Here is a 17,405-nt window from a genome sequence, read left to right as displayed (position 1 = left end):
GATACCAGCTGAATAATATCGTTAATTAAAATAAGACAAAAACTGAAAATGAAGTGCCTCAACTTCTTAGTTTTATTTCTTCAATAAATTTAGATAGTTAGTTGTTAGTATCATAAATGAATTATTTACAAATGACTTGGTTTTTGAGGAAGGTGGGAAAATGATATTTATCACATGGGAGCGCCTTTTCATCCTCATTCTTGGGAGGGAAAGTACCACTTTCCTCCCTTATTTTACAAATAGCTATAAACTGGAAACCACATCAAAACCAAGCATAAAAACACTGTATGAATAATATTTTTAGTAAAGGTTACACGAAATATTTCTTTGATTTTTAGTCCTAGTTAGACATCCAAGGAAAAATGTAATAATAATTCCATCGTGTAAAAGATAGTAATTTAGTATTTTCTCAGAATATTTTCATAGTTGAATTACTATGATAATACTTAAATATATATATATATATAAAACGTGATTAAATGTGATATGGGATACACAGCATTTCTTATCTGTACAACAAACCGTACGAACGACTTGACAACACTGTGTAGCGGCGCCAATCCAGTTCTATGAGCGCTATTTTATTGTGAGGACGCAAACTGACTATATAGTAACTTGGTTGGTCCTTGCTCCGTAACGGCGACTGCAATTTATTGTTTTTATCTTGGAAAGTTGAAAAATCTTTGACATTGCATGATAAATGTACGCGGTCATGAATTTTGTCGTGATTAAATCGGGTTTTATCAGACACAACGCAATTAAACAATTGTGATTTTTGTGTTAGGTTGTTTGTTTATTTGAAAACTATAAATATTTGTTGTTTGTATTTATTGTGAATGGTGAACATTTTTTTTTCTGAACGAATTTTCATCGGGAGTATAACAGAAATTAATTTAAAGTGTGTTATTTTTTCGAATTCTTGAATGAGGTGAGTGTCGATTGTAATTTAGATTTATTTTACCAATAATCGTCCAGCCAAGTTTCAGGAACGAAAATGTGAATTTATATCAGTAAGACATCGACAGTTTTCCAAAAATTTTCCCTAGATTCAAATTATTACAAAGCGATCAAAAAATCTGTTATACTGGCCAATGTTCCTCGAAGATAAATTTTAAAAATGCAGATAACTATTATAGTTTTCAAATTTTAATTTGGTTTTTAATTTCTCCATCCTTTTTGAATTCCAACAAATCAATATTCTAATAATAGAGGGCGCTAGATAGATTTGATTGTTGTCCCAACCGAAACATTTTTTTTACCGTTAAATTATGTTAAAAATCTTGAACAAAAAGTTTCTAATAAATAATTTGATATTGATGAAAAGCACATGTACGTAATAAATCAAAAAAAAGTCACAACCGTAAAAAAACTGAAGGAGATAGCATCAAAAATATAACTCCACCTTCGCATTTCAAAGATTAGAAGATTAGAATTAAAAAGAAAACATAATAAAATAGAATGAGTAAACTCGGTAGAAATTAAGTAAAAGAGAAAATAATAGAAAACTTTTCACCTAATGGAAAGGTTGTAGAAGCTTTTGTCAGTTCTAGGCTAAAGACATCGTCGTAGAGGATGTTTCATAATAGTGGGCCTAGTACCGAACCCTGAGGAACACCTGAGCCCACTTCAAGTGTTTCCTTGTTCTCTAGGACTATCTTTCTTGATTTTTGAGTGAACCATGTATTGATGAATTGTGGAAAAACTGGTACACGTCAGTAGAGGTACAGAAAAATTAATGTATGCACTCTCATGAATTATTTCACTCGTTTTCGGTTTGTAGTGCATTATAAACATACTCGTTGCATAATGTACTAGTTTTTTGTTTATTCTGTTGTATATTATGTTTTTTTTAAACCTAGAAATTTTGTTTTTTCTTATTGTTTGCTATACCTACCGTAAATGAAAATATCAGCAGTACATTTACCTTAATCATTATCTACAATTACAGTTTTGAAGATAAATGATAAGATAAGATTTTTTCGTCAAATAATTGTTAAAACGTTTTATAAAGAGAATTTTAGATTTTATCTATAGTAATGATAATTATTTAATTAAAGTCATAGTTTAGTGTTTGCAGTAGAAAGGAGTTTGTGGTTTTCTTTATTTGAAATTACATCATAAAGTTTATTTCTTTCAAAAATTATTTAAAAATAAAAACTAATTTTGAAACAGAAGAGACCTAAAATCAAGAAGATTTAGAAACAAAGATATAAAGTTTCTTGTAATAAGTAAAAACAATATTTTCATATAATAGAGATAAAATCGTCCACATGATTTGTATTATACGAGAAAATAATTTTATATCTCAATTTTATTTTGTTGATGCTCATGTTAAATGCGTACTTAGTATTTAAATAGTTTTTTAAAATGTGAAAGGATGTTATACCTGGGTAAATGCGTCGACGAAGGTAAAAAGAAAAGTTCAATCATTAACATTAAAACTCTGGCCCGAACGTTTATATTCCCATTCTTATATGGCAAAAAATCGTAGATACTTGGAACAAGGAAGCAATTTATTGATTCATTTTATGTTTAGAATTCCCTGGACAGCAAACTAATCCATACTGGAAGACTGTAGACTATCATCATTAAGGATGAAGAAAGTTTGCAATATTTTGGACATGTATCTAGAAGACCTTGTGTTATTTGCGTAAACCGACTATAAAATAAGTATTTTGTATATTTTACCCACCTTTACATACATAAGGTTAATAATAAGCAACATGGGTGGATGCCTAGACGAAGTGCTGCAATATTTTGAACACGTAAAAGACGAGATGACAATATAGAGGCTCATCGACTATGGGATCAAATGAAAATATGAAAAGAGACAATCAAAAAGGCGATAGAGATTTTCAAAAGATGTCAAAATTCTCATAACTGAAGAAACGAATAGATATATATTATAGAAAATATTTTTTAGTGATTCAACTTTGGATTGAAACGAAGTTAACTCGAAATATATCTGGATAAGTTATTATACAAAAGATATTCTAGTTGATATAAAATTTGCGCTAATAGATTTCAGAATTTTTTGTGATAAATTCAACTAAGGCACATATATTTAATAGTACAGGGTACGTGTGAAATAAGTTCGTGACTGTATTTACTATAATTGTTCATAATATTGAAACAACTGAATAGAACTTTGAAAAATGATTAAAAAGGAAGTTAATAGCTATTTTGAGGACCTTGGCTAAAAGGAAATTACGTTGAATATAGTTTTGTTCAAAATTTTTGCGTTTTCTCTGTTGGGCTAGACACTTTTGGGTCCATTCTCGATGGTTTCTCATACAAACCAGCTGGTCCACAAATATGTCTCCAAATAATTCTGATATCTCTTGTTTAATCCATTTATTTTTCTTTTCAATTCTTATAAAAATCTTTTGTAACATTTTTCCTTCAATTTTCAGATTTTCTTCCAAAGTTTTGTATTGTATTTTCCTTGCAAAGCTCTGAAACTTCATTTTCTATTTTCCTTCTACAAGGCTTTATTTTTTTGCTCCTTCGTCTGCTCCTTTTTATTAATTTCTAAATAATCTTGTTCATTTTTTTCAGGTATCTATAGAAGAAATAAGCAATTTTCTGCCTTTTCTTATCATCTACAATGATGCCCTTGATCGCCCTAAAACTGAACAAAATCTTTGTCAATAATTCATTTCTTCTGTTTATATTTCAACTATACTAAAACACAAAGAAATTGTCTATGTTTAATCTGTTTTTACTTAAAATATTATTGAAATTATGTTGATGATTAGATAGTTAGATAATGAAAACTTAATCAGCTGTAAATAGATCGAATTACTAACAGTTGGAGTTTAGATACAAAGTCCTTATTATGCGCCAAATCATTCCAATAGCTTAACCAAAGAATTCTATCTCTATCTTCACCCATTTTTACTATGTGTAGCTTAGAATCGACTATGTAGTGTCTAATTATTTCTTTAATAAAGATTGTATAATATAATAAACTTCTACAATGCCGACCGTCCAAACCAGTAGTTATTACACATTTCCTGTTAAACATAGATACTTACACCACGTCTAATCTCAATTGTTTGACTTATGTATGAATATCACTTAACGTGATTGAACCTTTGTCCCCTTAATCTAATTGAGAAACAGACGACTACAGAAGACGTTCTCAAATGAATCAATCACAGCTGATTTATCTCCTCGGTGATATCATACACTTTGGTAGGCACTAGTCACTAAAGTTTCTAAAAGTTTGCTTTGGCGCTACAAGTTTAAAAGGTTTCGTAAAGTAATTTAAAGTATAAGTTTGATTATGTAGGGTCATTTATCTTTATTTGACAATTTATTATAAGATTACAAACAAAGTACGAAATATTGGTTTTTCCCAACTTCCAACAACAATAAATTAGGCCAAAATTCACGATCAGAATGTATTCTAAGAAATAGAAACAATTTAATATCAGTTCCTTTAGTTCTTATAATATACTGATATCTTCCGGGAAAACCTCGACGATCCTAATTGCCTGGGGAATCTCTTTGCAATTTCCTTGTTACCCCCTAGCTCATGGAGGCTGTGTGTGACTGCCTTAAGATTGAGCCTACCAATTTTTTTCTCTACTCTTTAAAATACTTCTTCCACCACTAACTCTGAAGGTTTTTCCACTTTTTGGCAACCATCTAACTGGAACCAAACAGTTTCTATCATTTGACTTGATCCTTAATAAGGAATTCCAAGGTTTGTATCATCAATATTTAACCGACTCTAAGCTTGGCGGCATTTGTCACATACTTTCAATCAATGTTTTTAAATACTAAGAAACAAAAAGTTTAATAAAGATGGTGCGTCGCTTTAATAACATAATGAAGTTTCCAGTGTCCTCTACTGTTACCAGATACGGCTCCGTGTGATTTTTACCTTAGAATTTCATTAAAGATAGTGGGTATGCGCCTCAACTATCACATATTAGGAAAGAGCAGCATAAATTACTCGAGAGACACTGATCAACTTGAATGTTATAAATATTATGAAGCTTCGAAATTTTTGAGACGTTTTGAGACAACAGTTTTTTTTTTTCGTGCAATAGTATATATAGTATAAAGTATATATTTAGTGGGATTTCAGGAAAAATGTTTATGCAGTACCTACAAAAATAAAACACGACGCTGGGTGCGGAAAAATCAATGGTAGTTAATAAATTACCACACACCCTCTTGAGATGCATAATTTGAATAAAATAGGGTTCGTTTATTTGTACGTTTAAGACATGCTTAGTTGTATAATGGTCTGACTGTTGTGTCAACGATCTAAGAGCAGAGCCCCCTTGAAATTCGGTTTGTAAATCATTCCAAGAATCTTTCCCGATTTATATAATGACTTGGCTACTGCGGATCTTGAAAATTCAGTTTAATAATTTTCTGTGGTGACGGAAATAAAATAATTAGTCGTGTTTTTAATACTTTTATTGAATATTCAATAAACAAAAGTTAAACATTGAAGCAGTATACTTAATAAAAAGCTGTCCAACATAATCCCACCTAAAGCAATATTTGAAAGGCCTACTCGACAGGCAGGTGTGGCTCATGAACACCGAGATCTCCTGGTACACCAAGGTACATCTTTGCCGAATACTACAAACCTACAGAAGTTCAAAATCAGTATTCCAGACATATCGCCACTCGAACTACTTGAGCTTTGACTTAAATTGAAAACCTCCTCCATTTTTGTTTTTTCCTCGGCTAAAATTGACTCGATTAATGCTTCCAGGATGATACCAGAGAAAACTAATTGAAATTTTATTACGATGAATATTATCTGGGGCAGAGTCTACTGCAATTCTTTGTCTTCACCCGAGCTTTCAAATAAACTCAATTCTCTGGATGCATCGATTTTATTTGATTTTTCAGAGACGATGTGTTGCAGCCCTTGTAGGATTTATTGCATATTTTACAATCAGCTTTATCCTCGTCGTGTTCGATTTAAAATAAATCCAAATATCGCTTTATGTGGGCGGTGACATTGGAAATACACTTGTTAAATACTTTATCAACTACAAAAATTCTGTTCAATACACAATGTTCACTATATTCACAATAATAGTTAAAAACTTGTTTTAGAATGCTCAGACCTTGGAACCGCCCAAAAGGAACATTCGTTTCTAATTTTTCAATAAGTACGGAGGTGCCAGTGACAGACCTTGCGCAATTTTTTTCTTGTCGCATCCGCACCGATTATCGCGGATCCAGATGACCGAATCGATGGGGAAGCTCCGCAATTTCGGATGCGGATGCAATATCCTTGCTTAAAAGATCCACTACATATTTTTGGTGAATGAAAATGATTTACATTAAAACGATTTCTGCAAAAGAATATGTGATGAATCGTCTAAATTTTAGGTTACTTTTGCAAGAAAATCAGTTTTAAATAACTGGTGACCTAAGGAGGTCGAAACGTCAATTTTTACCTGTTATTCAACACGAAAAAAATATAAGAAGGTCTAAGATATAAAAAGTTATTAAAGATTAATTGAAAAAAAAAATTATTTTCTGTCTTGGTATCTATTATTTGTACTGAACTGTAAACCTAGTACATCATCCGCTTTTATTTACGTGTTTTGATCAAATTTAAAAACAGTAAACATATAAATAAATCTTCATTAAATACTAGTTTTTGAATACTTGAGTTAAATGATTCATGACAACGTAAAACAAAACGAAAATGTTGAAACTAATAAAAATAATTTCAAGATTATCTCAAATGTAGATAGGAATATTCTGTTTTTAATAATCACGAATTCTCTTCGATATTTTATTCAACGAATATTGTTGAATTTTGCTTTTAGTTTCAAAAACCAACACCTTTCTAAGCTTTTACCAAGATATCATAAAAGGATTGTTGAAATCTCAGACCGTGTTTTGCATTTCTACCACGATTTACATTAATTTACATAAATATATTTAAACGAGTGTATATTTTCGTTTTAGAGTTATATATGTTCTTTCCTTGTGACTAACAATGATTCATGAACTTTCCATAATTCACGCAATAGTCTGTGAATTAGATCAAATCTGATGTATTTTGAATACAGTACGAATTCGAAAGTGTTTAGTATTAAAATGAAATCCGGAAGTACAAGGAATAATTCATAATTTTGACATCTGCATTCAGAAATAACATCGTCGTTGCCCATTGTTGAGGTATCTACTGTTATCCAGAGTATACTTCCCACCATTTTATCAGGTTTTCTTTTAAAAAGGTCCGCGTAAATCTTACTTCTATTTCTGGACAAAGTAACTTTCATATTTCAGATCTTAATAATTGACAATATCAAATTAGACCTTCCGATGAAACATTCGCCTAGTTTTTTGTATCTCACAGTCTTCTTGACACAAAATTAACGGTGTTATTTCCATTATAGCTAGATTCTATCGATAACATTGGTCATGACTATTCTACAGCTTTTACAAAGTACATGTCGTACTAAAATTTTTATTTTGGTTCGCGATAGGAAATCCAAAATAGGGTTTTAAAAAATCTGCGGCGGGTCCCTTCTCATTTGAAATAAACTACCCACCAACATAACAAAAAGAATTAGCATTTACTACTAGACATTTTGATTGAATTTGATGTCAATACTGGAAAAAATTTAGTCATATTACCATGGTTCATGTTAATATTGACATAACCTCGATCCAGAACATTCTAAATGACCTTCAATTCCAATACGTGATTCGTCCCGTTAAATCAATTGATTCCTCTGTCGATGACACTTTAAAACCAAGAAGAAATTTTCTTATCCCTCGCTTTAGTCTACGAATATGTCCCTCCAAATTATCTTAACTTTCTCGACATTTCCTACGTTGCCTAAATCCCACCTCAAAGTTTTCTACGGTTTTCCATCACATGGCGAATCCGTTCACCAACCAAATAGCCCACGACAGTGGATAGTATAATCAAAGCTGTAACTACTCAAATGAAGAAAATTTTTTCCTACATCAGGGCCTTTCCATGGAATCTCCATATCCTGCAAAACAATCTTCCGATCCCTCGCCAGGATAAACCGACGCGCTCTATTGAATTTCAGAGAGTTTCGAGTAAGATTTGACGTGTAATTAATTTGGTTCAACAATAAAATTTGACGTGGTTTTAGGTTTAATGATGGTAGTTTGAAATATTTGCAAACACTCGCTTTGGGGCACATAAAAAAAGTTGAAACATTGAATATATCGAGAATTTTCCATGCGGTGCTTATAATAATAACTATGAATCGATTTAATGGCATAGGGGCGCATATATGATATGATTCCATTCATTCAATACGTTATATTAGATTATCAACAATAATTTAAAATATCGACGCAACACGTGGAAACTATGATTATAGCAATTTAAACTTTGAAAGGAAATAGTGCGATTAATATGAGGAACGTGTACTGATGATAACGATAATACAATTTCAAATTTTGGTCCGAGATTAATTAATTTGAAGTTTAATTATTATTATAGAGAAACGTATTTGGAATAGAGAGTGATATTTTATAACGATACGTTTATTTATTTAATCTATATGGGTATCTTCGCAATTTCCTCGATGCAAACATAGTTCAGGAGCTATTTGACGGAAAAGTGATTTTTCAATGGAAAATTTATTTCCAAAGCGGCGCTACGGTTGTAAACTCGGAATTTAAGGGTTCATTTTACCACTATAGGTAAATTGGTTAGGTTTACTTTACTTTTACTAGTTTATTATTCGAAAGCAACATTTATACAGAGGTCAGGAAGCGCTGTGTGTGTGTGTGTGTGTGTGATCAGGTATCCATGCAGGAGATCTCTTTGGTCCGTAGTCTTTTGAGGGTCACGTGAGGGGTCAAAGTTATCTGGAAATGCTCGAAGATTTACGTGGGGATATGAAAAACGATCCGAAACTCGCGAACATCCGCCGCATTACGCGTTATGTGTGCAATGAATACTTTAATAAGGATTCGTTGAGTGACCTGACACCTTGTGATTCTCAAGGATCGCGTTTTTGCTAGAGGACCACGCATCTATCCCGACTTCCGAACTGCAATTGAAAAAGAATTTGAAACTCTTCTCAGATAGCTTGAAATACTTCGCCGGATTTGCTTCTCTTATAGGAACGAATCCCTTTTGTAATTGCAAATTTATTGGTCGATATCGGTTTCCAAGGGATCGACATAAACGAAAACGGTTTTTGGGGGTCGACGACGTCTATTAACTAACCCGAGTTCTTATTTAAAATTTTTTAGATACTGTATAACTTGTTCCAGGGGTAGAAAGTCACCAGATTCATCCATCGTACTGAATTTTTCATTTTTTCATCTTCACTTTGCGATTTAAATGTTTTTTTAAAAAAATAATTCCTACTCAAGGAACTTGAATTATTATTAATTACACTTGATATTTACCAAGTTTTTTGTGTTTATTTTGATAAATTTTGATAACTAAAGAATGTTAAATTTACCCACTTAACCAACGGCAAATTTTCTAAATTGGTAAGTATATTGTATCAATAGAAAAAAAAATGGAGATAGAATTTTTTAATTAATTATAAAGTAATTACGGGGGTCTCGTGCCTAAAATGATTTGGGAATCCCTGGCCTAGACCGATGCGAGCTTTAAAGGGGAATCGTTTGAAAATATTCTTGTTGAAAAAGATGGAACGCGGAGGTAGTCTGATCCATATCTGGTTTTTCTATGCAATGCTTTCTGCTAACTTCCTTTGTGACTCCTTTTCGAATTCTCTCGGGATAATACCCTTCCTGGATATCGGGCTCTCTATTCCCATAATTCATAGCATTACTTTACAATGTAGCATCCATTTTTCCTTACCTTTTCCTCCACTTTCAATCCCTGACATCCACATTTTTCACTATAATTCATTTGTGTCTTGTGACAGCAACTATTTGTTGACCAGTCGATCTACACTTAATAAAATCGATGTTCTGAGTAGAGTATTTAGATTTGCAACTTCATATTAGCTCTGTGTACTATCAAAGATGAAAACCCGTCGATTTATCAAACACGAATTTTTATCAAAACGATACAAAGCTCCAACACAACTGTACTAAGTTTGGGATTAGCAAATAATCGGAGCGAGACAGATCAAGTGATTATGGTGGATGAAGCAGAGGATTTATTGATACACGGCTCAGCTAGTGTGTAGTGCTAGTGATCAAACAAAATTTTTTCTACAATAAATGTGATCGTTTATTCGACAACTGAAAATCACCATAATATTGTCCAGCTAGCAAGATTTTGGTGTATCCAAGATTCATCTACTTTTTGATGCAAGCGAGAACTTTTGATTAGCATTAAACAATCGTACCCAATAATTTAAAATATAATAATTTAAAAATTATTCAATTATGTTTGTAACTTATACATTTCTTTTTATATATCTTAGAGCCTTCTCGGTTATAATTGAAGAGGATTCAGTAAAAAAATATAAAATTTAAAAAACTCATTCACTTTTTACTTGACGCATACGCTTGTACATTATTGCAATGTTGACGGACATAAAAGTGTTGTTTACATTATTAATCAAAGGCCATCAAATTTAATGCATCTATATTATGTACGAGATTACTTCAAATGTTATGAAATTTATGATAATAGTTATCTACATACATACTTTATGGATTCTATTATCACTTTCATCTGATTGGCAAAACACGTGTCTTCGAAATAAATGTTCAATGATACTTCCGATGTTTACTTTTGGTAAGAAATGATAATAATTTTTAAGAAGTATGTTGCTGCGTGACTGTTTTCGCCAAGGTTAATTGTCATCAAGAGAATTATGAATTTAACATTATTGTTTTATAAACTAGTTAATTGATTATATCAAATATATATATTACTTTATTATTGTATATATTTATAAAGCTTGAATTTGAATTATTTATAAATATCCATAGATATCAGCATAATTTTGATTATATAATTCGAGGCTAGAAATCAAGTCTAATGTAATATTTTCTCAAATAACCTTGAACTATACACCTTGTCTCCCGATAGATGAAATAAAAAGATTTCTGCGATTCACTGATTCATGATTTATTTAATGATGAACGTACTTAGAACATGTTGTCATACGATGTTATTTGAGTTCTTTACAGATACTTGCAACATATATCTTGGTCAAATTCTGAATAGTATACCAGCATTTCTTTGCCAGAAACCAATTGCAAGAGACGAATCATTATCCACCTCGACAAAACTACGTCTCAGTCTTGATGGTTCATCCGCCGTAGATTCCTTGTTTGGTACCCAATGATTTCTTATATTCGCAGTTCTAAATTAAATTTCGAGGTCAAAGTTTTTCTACACCTGAAGGAGCGGTTGATGTTTTCAAATCACATGTTTTGGATGTATCTCTGCAATGAACAAATCGCTATGCGTTCGATCAAAAGATTCCTTACAACAGGAATCGTTCATTGTAAAAAAAAAGATACAGAAGCTTATGGTGAAACTGATGCTTTAAACGATATAGACCCCAAAAGTTTACTCAGAAATCGGGTATAATTACAAAGTCAAAATTTGTTATTTGGTAAAAAAAGATGACGATTGTTGTTCTGTTTGTATTTAGGGGAGCAAAATTCTAAAAAACGGGAAAGTACTTCCACCATAAAGGCCGGTACACACTTATCATGTATCCTTCCGAACCGACTACGATCTTACAGAAGGACGAGTGTCTGAGAGGGAAAATTTTATAGTTCTGCATTGTTTTTTTAGTACAATTAGGAAGTATCCAGTACTTTATGACCAGACAAACGAGACAATAGTCATTTAACTTACTCTTAACTTAACCTAACCTAACACTGGAGAATTCTTCGCGATTTTTCCCTCCACAGCCGAAGAGGAATCTTCTGAAGACTATTTTTTTCGAATCGTATCATCAGTACTTTCAGGTAGTTCACGCACATTGCAGTTTTAGTTATTTCGAACGAAATTGTGCAAGATGCATGTCATCATGGTAAATCGCAGTTGCTGATCATTGAACCGAACCATTCGCGATTTCAATTGATTCCAGACTGAGTGGGGTGGCGAATGTATAGAGTCTGGAAGCGTATTGGACATGAGTGCTCACTCTTTCAGATCCTGCACCGATCCGTTCTTTATCTGTCGATCTTGGCAATCCCCGTTACATAATTAAAGCAAGAAAGCGCTATTTCACAAAAGGAAATGTTTGGTGCGCTGTATTAGATCTCATTAGACTCATTTTTTCCAACATAACGGATGCTCTACTCATTCTATCCTTAGACTTTATAATAATGGATTCTGTTTTATGAAAAGGGTGAAAAAAATTGTTTATCAAGAGAATATTTTGTATTAAAGCGTAGATTTGATTCATGACAACTTATCTTAATAACTTAAACTTAAAAAACTTAATAACTTAAGAAATTTTCTTGATTTGTGTTAGACATTATCTATCTCTTACATTTTATAACTGGTAATAGGTCAGAATATTTATTTTTGTGGTATTACAGTAGAAACTCGATTATCCGGCCGATTCGCGATTATCCGGACTATCAATTGCGACCGATTAAATAATTCGGAGTCAAAACTGGCATTACCCCGCCCGTGCCCCACGGAATCGACAGATTATGTCGGATGACGATATCTTAGAAAACAAATTGCCGATTAATGACCAGCAGGAAATGGAAGAAGATGAAACAGAGGAAAATATAGATGTGGAAAATGATGTAGGGCCATCTCATGATAAAGCACAACTGTCAAATGGTTTGAAAAACAAACAAAATTAAACTTATTATTAAATTATTAATATTTTTGATTAATAAATGGCAATTCACGATCCAGAGATTGAATCGTTTGTGTCGAAGACGTTTTTTCTACAATTACCTCAAATTTCTAACAAAATTTTATTTTTTTTGCTCTCGTTAATCTCGAGTCTTTTAGGATGATCATAGAAAATGTCGTTCATGAATTTTTTGATTATTTATTAGTAAAAATTTAAATAAAGATATTCTCCAATATCATCCTTTCTTTTAATAAACGATTGATGCGATTCGAGTAATTCAAAGTATTCCAATTTACCCCCAATCTACCACAAAGAGGCTTAAAAGCAATTTTTCTTGGCACTTAGATCCCTTCAAATGATAAAGAATTCACCTCACTGTTTTCCACATCAAATTTCTGTATATTTTCTATTCACTGCTTTCGATTTCACCCTTAAAGAAGGGTTAGTTAATTGATTGAATTCCGATAGCATTGAATCATAATTACTTTCCAATTCATACACTAAACGCACATGGAAAATTAGTATCAACACCAATCGATAAAAAGGAGTAGTCGGTGGTTAATACTTATATTATTGATCCCTCCATAATTTTAAGTACTTTAAATTTAGAGAAAATAAAATAAGCATCAGATAAAATCAAAACAAACTTTTTTCTAAATGAATTTTCCTTACTTGGATCATATTATAGTCAGGGGGCCCACGTGCAAAAAAAATGATTACCAGCAAGCTGTACCTTTACGGTTGACGAGTCCTCCAAAATTTCACTATTAGGAAAATTCAGCAGTGGAAACTCTTCCGGCAATTTTAAGGGAACGTGAAATATTATATTATACATTCATTATTATAACTGGAGTGATATTTGACTGTCTGTTAAGTTTTTCGTCTCTATTTCCATTCTATTCAAGTAACAGTACTTTTCAAACTTCTTTTTGCCTATAATAAATCTATTTAGTGAATTGATGTCACTAAGTTAGCAGAGCAGAATGTGTGGATAGAAAAAAACAATAAGCGGACAATTAAGTGCTAATTTAATGCTAATTAAGTGTAGTGTAGTACACTCATAATTAGTAGTACACTCATAATTATACTGTCTGAAGCGCGTTTCGATAACCATGTTATCATCTTCAGAAAAGTTTACTACTAATTTCTAAATCTCGAAAAAAGTGAGGATCTATGGAAACTTGAGTTGTGGCCGAGATTCAACATGGAATTAATAGTTTTCGAACTTTGATTGATTGTGCTATGAGTGGATATCAAAAAAGCAAAGCTGGTCAATCGAAAAAATGACTCAAATTCTACTTTTTTGTAATCTACAGTGACTCACAGCACAAGAACCAATCAATTTTCACAAATTTTATCAAGAAAATATCCCATAAGGAGTTATAGAAAGAAATATGATGTTTGTCTACGTCTATTCACGTTTTTTTTTCATTCATTTGCATTTATAAAGAATGTAGTTTCTAAATCGGTGAAAAGGCGTGAAAAAAAGTATCGTAGCGGCTCATTTTTTCACGATAGACCGAAAAAATCTAAAACATTTGCCCGTGAAGAAATTAATAAGTTGCAAGCTCCAGACAATCATTATTTCATGCATTAGGTATAACAGAAAAAAATTTTAATGTAACCTTGGATATTATTTGTAACATTTTAGTTAACGGATAATCGAAAGTCCGGATAATCGGATGTATGAAGAAAAGCGGGTTTTTCAAACCATTTAAGAGCTGTTTCCAGAGCCTGAAGTGCTTCATCATGAGAAGGTCCTACATAATTTTTCATCTCTAGATTTTATTCTGTTCCATATTCTGGCATTTCCTGCTGTTCATTTATCTGCAATATGTTTTCTAAGATTTCGTCATCCGACATAATCTGTCGATCCCGTGGGGCGCGGGCGCAGTAAAGCCAGTTCCGGCTCGCTCGTGCTTGCATAAATTCAACTTTTAGTACATTTGTTGAACATTTTGTAACTTGGCTCAATATTACTTAATTATTTAATTGGTCGCAGTTGATAGACCGGATAATCGCGAATCCGTATAACTGAGGGCCGGATAATCGAGTTTCCACTGTATTACTTTACTCACTTGTTGCATAAATAACTATTTCTTGTCTTCTAGATCAGTTTTGTTTGTTAAGAATAACTGCAAATCTTCGAAGGTTTATCAACTTTGTCTAAATATTTGATAGATTCATTTCAAACAACATGACGGCTGCCCGTTCTGTGATATTCAATCTGCTACTTTTTTGTTAATAAATTTGTAACGGATATTTCTACTTGCAGCCAAAATTTTTGATATCCTCTTGTAAAAATCACTTTCAGCTCCTCATGCTAAGCTCGAGTAGCTCATTTTGTAATTCTTCCATTCCATCAAATGAATTTATTATCCATGGTGGTATTTCTATCCACAGAATATCTAATTCGAAAATAATCATGCAGAGCAATCAAATGTTGAACTTATTGTCTGAATATCTTCATGAAGGCATCAACTGTGAAAAATTCTAAAATCTTATCTGCCTATATTGACATATCACTTCTTCATTTACCAAATAAGTTTTCTTGGAGACACGCTTACGATTGTGGATCTCCATTTTTTTGTCACGCTGAACGTAGACCTCTGTCGAGTCTCTCGTGGACTCCTGGTGATCCACCTGGACACTTTGGTAATCACGTGAATATCTCAGGTAGTTCACATAATCAGAGGATTTCTTCTTACCGATTCCCTTAAATAGATTGAACGTTCATTATTTTTTCAAATTTAATGTAAACTGTTAACTCCTGTTTGGAGGTGTGTTTGAAACCAAACAAATATTATTTGATTATTGAATTCAAGGATGAAATATTCGCTTTTCATTTAATCACATGTTAAACTGATAATTTGATTACACGAAATAAAAACTGTGATATTTCTACTCGGTTTTAGTTGATGAAATCGTCTGTTATGGAAATTGCAAATAATACCATACACATAATTCACAAAATGAATTTTGTCTGTATTTTTTTACTCAGAAATATTAGATTATATAAAGTCTTCAGAGATTGTTCGATTCTTTTTCCATTTAATATCATCCTACGGACCATCTGCGGGTTTATTTCACTTACATTGTTTGTCTATCACTCAGAAACCAGAAATATCAGTAACTTTTTTTAGATAAATACAAAAATTATATTACGTATAGACAAGATTGGTGTGGAAATAAGGAAAACCGAAGAAATAACCAGCATCAAAATCGGAATAAAGAATAAATTTGGCAAATACTTTGTAAACTCGATCATTGCGTGGAAATATTTTTCACACAAGCTCACAATGATTAATTTATCAGATTTGAGGTCGATTTTGTGACCTTCCTATTTATATTTTATATTTATATTAAATCATACCATTGAAAACAATATTATAAATAAATCCAGTCCATTTTCGATGATATAAATATTGAAATAATATCACTTTAGACACTTGAAACTTGTTTATAGTTTTCACTAGTCTATAAACTTTTTAATTTTAATATGGGCATGCAAAAAAGTATATATATATATATATATATATATATATATATATATATATATATATAGTCCAGTAACGGTTTTAACTCAGATTTCCATCGATTTGCTTGAAATTTTAATGACCGAGACACACTTGTCATACTCCGATCCGATTTTGCTGAAAGGATTTGGGTGTAAAACCTTATAAGATACGATTGGTACAAGAATTGATGCCACACGATGTCCCACAACGTCTAACATTTGGTGAATGGATGCTGGCAAAGTTGGAGAGAGATCCACTTTTTTATCGAAAGATTGTGTTTAGCGACGAAGCTCATTTCTGGTTAAATGGATACGTCAACAAGCAAAATTGTCGCATCTGGAATGAAGATCAGCCAGAAGCATTGCAAGTGACTGTTTCGAGTGAATTATGAGCGGGTGGCATCATCGGGCCGTACTTCTTCAAAAGAGACGATGTTACTGTGAATGACGAGCGCTATCGTGTGATGATTGTCGATTTTTTTGTCCAAAATGGAAGAATTAGACATGCCTTACATTTGGTTTCAATAAGACAGTGCCATATGCCACATTGCACGCGAAACAATGACCAAATTGAGAGCCGCCTTCGGCGAATAGTTCATCTCACATTTGGGGCCCGTCAATTGGCCATCTAGATCGCCCTTGGACTATTTTCTGTGGGGCCACGTTAAGGATAATGTCTACAGGGATAAACCAGCAACGATTGACGTACTGGAAGCTAATATTGAAGTATTTATTCGTGAAATACCGGCTGATATGTTGGAGAGAGTGTGCCAAAGTTGGATCTTGCGCATGGGCTGCCGCGGCTCCGCTTTGGCCAATATTTCCATGAAATCATCTTGAAACATTAAATTATACTGATGGTTCTGTCGATTCCAATAAAGGTTTTATCAATTTTTTCAAATGTTTTGGAAAAAATCACTGATTCTTTAGCTAAAGAGAGTTAGTTATACCTACAACAAACTAACACATTGCTTTTTAATTTCGGGGAACATAAATTTTGAAGTATAAGTAAGGCTTATATGATTATTTATTGAATTTTGATAACAAGGGGTAGTTTTTACCCATTGGTATAGAGTAGATTTTAAAGTGAAGGGTGGATAGGACTTAATTCCTAAATTTAACGCAAATCCGTG

General features: G+C 32.4%; 1 protein-coding gene across 1 annotated transcript in view; it reads left to right on the top strand.

The window, feature by feature from the left end:
* The first annotated feature begins 563 nt into the window (after positions 1 to 563).
* The window catches only part of LOC130450323 (high affinity cGMP-specific 3',5'-cyclic phosphodiesterase 9A), a 180,617-nt gene continuing 163,775 nt past the window's right edge, over positions 564 to 17,405 (top strand). Inside the window, exon 1 of the mRNA XM_056788656.1 lies at positions 564 to 928. The gene's annotated coding sequence lies outside the window, so the exon portion shown is untranslated. The remainder of the gene's footprint in view (positions 929 to 17,405) is intronic.

This window comes from Diorhabda sublineata, chromosome 11 (genome assembly GCF_026230105.1).
Source record: "Diorhabda sublineata isolate icDioSubl1.1 chromosome 11, icDioSubl1.1, whole genome shotgun sequence".
NCBI classification, from domain to species: Eukaryota; Metazoa; Arthropoda; class Insecta; order Coleoptera; family Chrysomelidae; genus Diorhabda; species Diorhabda sublineata.
The sequence above is the reverse complement of the archived record's forward strand: the minus strand, read 5'-3'. Positions and strand labels throughout refer to the sequence as shown.